We start from the raw sequence: 4560 nt of genomic DNA, 5'->3' as shown, positions 1-4560 counted from the left end.
GATGTGGCTGATTTGCAGGATGGAAGTGATAGAAGGACACAGGGGAGAAAGTGTGTGCTGGCAAGAGGGCAATTAAAATAATGTCCCAAGGGGCGCCTGGGTGGTTCAGTTGGTTAAGCTACTGCCTTCGGCTCAGGTCATGATCCCAGGGTCCTCGGATCGAGCCCCCCGTCGGGCTCCCTGCTCGGTGGGAAGCCAGTTTCTCCCTCTCCCACTCCCCCTGCTTGTGTTCCCTCTCTCGCTGTGTCTCTCTGTCTCTGTCAATTAAATAAATGGATAAAATCTTAAAAAAAAAAAAAATGTCCCAAGAGGTCGGGGCTGGATCCGGAAGTAAAGCTGAGAGTTACAGGCATGCTTAAAAAGAAAGAACAGAGGAATTTGACATCTCTGTGAAGGTGACAAAGAGGAGTAGAGGAAAAGTAGAGTTGGGAGGTGAAGAGATAGAAATTAGGGCTGGCGCAAGAGAAAGAGACTGAAAGTAAAGATTCTAGAAGAAGTGATGTCCTTCAGCATCCGAGTACCTAATGAATCTCAGGCACTGAGATTAAATTATGTTTAAGACCCAGTCCTGCCCTTGAGTTGCTTGATAGTACAAGGAAGGAGGGAGTAAACTGATCATTTCAATACCAAGAGGCAATGGTTTTGTAAATGGAAGCTCAGGACATGGTAGAGGTGGGAGCATTTACAGATATGCGGGAGAAGGCAGAAGCTCATAGACAGTAGGATCAGACAAGGTTTCCCATAAGAGGTGTTGTCTCATCTGAGTCTTAAATGAAGATTAGACACACAAGGAACCGCAAGAGGAAAGGTCCCAGCATCCTACAGCGCCATGGGACTTGAATTTCCACTGAACAAATATCTCCTTTCCCTTAGATATTGTTGCCTAAAGGGATTTTTCCCAGCTTTGTCCCCCATCTACCAGAGTCATCGCTCCTGTTCCCAGTCAAAAGCTCTCTCACTTTGATCTCACCTCCACTTTCTGCCTGCAGGCTGGAACTTCTTTGTTTCCAGTTCCACGATCACCTGGGCTTCAGACTCTTGCCAGAGGTCCCGTTTGGGCCAGTGTCTCACTTCCTTGGGAAGACAGGTCAGAGAGCAAATGCATGGTAGACCAGCACCAAACTGCCAAAGCTTAAGGAAGTGGTAGAAACTGGAGGAGAGAGGGCTTTTTGTTTTAGAGAGGTCACTTTAGCTGCGGTGTGGAAAATGGATTCAAGGTGAGCAAGACCAGAAGTAGGGACATGACTGGGGGGGGGGGAAGGTGACAGCAATAAAAACTAGACATGGGACAACAAGATATGAGCAAGGAGAGTGGCTATAGGGAAATATTTTGGAGATTAAATCAGTGGCCTTGGAGATGGGTTTGATACGGGATTTGAGGACAGATTAAGGATGAAGTTCAATGTTCCAATTTGAATAGTTGGGTGAAATGGTGGTGCCACCAATTAAGTTGGAAACACTAAGAAAAAGGTTTGTGGATAATGATCATGAGTTCAGTCTTGGTTTCGCTGAATCAGAGGTGTTCATGGGCCATCCATCCCAGGGCTACCTCCAGAAGTCAGTAGTGATAACAGTCCAAAGTCAAAGACTGGAGAAAGGGTTTGGAAGCCATCGCAGAGTGACTGGGATTGTCAAAGGAAGACACACAGAGAGAAAGACATCTTTAGGGAGAAGGAACACCCAGGAGGGAGGCATAGAGTGCCAATTTTAGTCCACAAATTCAAATATGCAAGAAATATGTGACAGGATAATATTTTGATATACTTAAGCCTGCCTTTCATTTCTTGTCCTCCAATCCCTTACCCCAGCACAGGCAACTAGAACATTCTGCACTGACCCTGGATAGGAAAAGCTGGCACCTCAAAACACAAAAATATGAGTTGAATTCTGGATTTTGAGTTTCTCAAGCAAACATCCAGACCTAAGACAAAAACTTTGGAAGAGGCCACAAAGAGTCAGGGTCATCTCTCACTCCAGCTCCCAAAATAGCAAGCTGCCCCAGGAGCGGAGGGAGGAGAGAAGAGAGGTGTGAGAGGTGACCTCTCCCCCAAAGCTGAGTGGATCACTGACCCCCCAATTAGGCTGTAAGGATCTGGGTCTGAAGAGGCTGGGGCTCACTTTCCCAGAGAAGAAAACTCGACTAGTTCCTAAAACAGGAATTAGCTTAGCACTCCCAGGCATGAGCTCCCTAAAAAAATACTTCTCCCACTTAACTGCTAAACTCATTAACCTTGTGTTTTATGTCATTGCACTAAAAACTTAGTTGAAAGTGAAAATTTAAATAAACTTGTCCAAACACAAATTTTTCCAGAGGTTTTATTATGGTGATTGTAAATCTCACAAAAACTTCACTTTTCTCCCACATTTCCTCACTCATCTTCATTTTACACCTTCTTTTTGTAAATATAGGTCAAAATTTCCTTGTTTATTGTAGCTGCTGGTTCAGATCAGGGAACATAGGAATAATATCTTTTTGTAAATAACTATTCCAAACTCTCTTGCTGGAGATAAGACCCCGCACAATGAACGTCTACACCAGGAATCAGCAAACAATATCCCTCGGACCGTGAGCCCACCTCCATTTTTTTAGATCCAAGGAAGTTCTTCACAATTCTTAAAGGTCAAAAATAATGAAAGAATAATATTTCATAACATGTGAATATTACATGAAATCCAAGTTTCAGTGTCCATGTATAAAATTTTAGAACACAGCCATCGTTGTTTATATATGGTCTATAGTTGCTTTCACAATTCGAGGACACAGCTAAATAATTTTAACAGGAAACTTATGGTCCGCTAAGTAAAAACTATTCATTATTTGACCCTTTATAGACAAAACTGGCTGACCCTGCTCTATATGTCTCTTCTCATTTTCCTTTGCTTGGAAAATGTTCTCTGCCTCAAGACTTATAAAGAAAAAATTTCATGTTTAGAATCTACCTTCAAAAGAAGTGTGCAAAACACCAGTTCATTTGTTTTCTGATTTTTCTGATAAGATTGATTTTCATTTTTTATCCTTCCGTAATGATACTGGTAAAAAGAAAATACGTTCCCGGATTCTAAGATTAAGATAGAAATTAATAATAGGAATCTGATAAACTAGTCAGTGAATTATTCATAATTATTCAGGTTTTTCTCTTTCCAGTTTGGTGTAACAGGAAATTGAAGCAATTAACTAAAATTAATTATTTGTTTTATCTGTACCCTCCCCATTTCTTGTTCACATGTTGAGATGAGGAGAATATGAAAAGGTTTAAAATGTTATATATAAGACTTGCTCCTAAGGATCTTCAGTCAATATGGGAAGTGATCTCTTGAGATCTGGAAAACAATAAAACTAACTAAACGTCCAAAAAAAAAGGATCTTCAGTCAACTGGGGAGTAAAGACATGCATGTATAGAAAGAAAGCTAATAATATCCGATATTATGTACAGAACTTTCTTAACGTACGATGGGGTTATGTCCCAATAAATATGCACTTATACATCAAAATGTATATCAAAATATATGTAAAAATGCATTTAATACACCTAATCTACCCAAAGTCACAGCTTAGCCTAGCCTACCTTAAACATGTTTAGAACACTTACATTAGCCTATAGTTGAGCAAAATCATCTAACACAAGGCCTGTTTTATAATAAAGTGTTGGATATTTCATGTAACCTGTTGAATACTATACTGAAAGTGAAAACCAGAAAGGTTGAATGGGTACAGAACGGTTGTCAGAATACGGGTTGTTGGCCCTCTCCACTGCGTGTCTGACCGGGAGCTCGGGCTCGCTGTCCCTGCCCCACATCCCAAGAGAGAATCATAACTGCATATCACTAGCCCAGGTAAAAAAAATCACAACTCAAAATTCCAAGCATGCTTTCTACGGAATGCATACCACTTTCACACTATCGTGAAGTTAAAAAATTTTAAGTTGAACCATTGTCAGTCAGGGACCCTCTGTACTTCAAATGGGTCATGTAAGCAACTGAGTCTTAAGAAAGGTACACACACTTCTGGCCTTTGGAGAATTTTATTAAAAATTTAGGATTTATATCCGATTTTTTGAGGAAGGGATAGGATTTAAATGGTTATAGGCAGGAAGACAAGAAGGAAGGAGAGGGTGGGAGCATCCCATGTGGAGGGGCAGAGCATGGGCAAGAAGACCCGTTGGTGGGAAAGCATAAGGTATTTCAAAAGATAAGAATACTTCACTGCACAAGAATTCATGGTAGCAGCGATCTCAAACTCAAGTGCCTGTAGGTGACAAGCAAGAAAGATAAAGCTTGGAGCTGGACAGTGGAGATGGGGACAACTGGAGAGCCTGCTTGGACATGAGTGATGAACATACCCCCGCAGGGTAGTGAACACTGGTACAAGTCTTTTAACGCAATCTCAAGGAGGTCCGTGAGACAGGACTTTCCCAACCCCAGCTGAGTGCTCCCCTCCCCCACCAGCGTGCCTTCAGACCAGAGAACCTGCCCTTAAAAGCAGCTCCCAAAGTGAAGCTTGGATGGAGGGAAACAAACTGATCCCATAAGGTGGAAAGAGAATTCATTCACACTCTGTC

Source organism: Zalophus californianus, chromosome 11 (genome assembly GCF_009762305.2).
Source record: "Zalophus californianus isolate mZalCal1 chromosome 11, mZalCal1.pri.v2, whole genome shotgun sequence".
Taxonomy (NCBI): Eukaryota; Metazoa; Chordata; class Mammalia; order Carnivora; family Otariidae; genus Zalophus; species Zalophus californianus.
Note: the sequence above shows the minus strand (reverse complement) of the source record.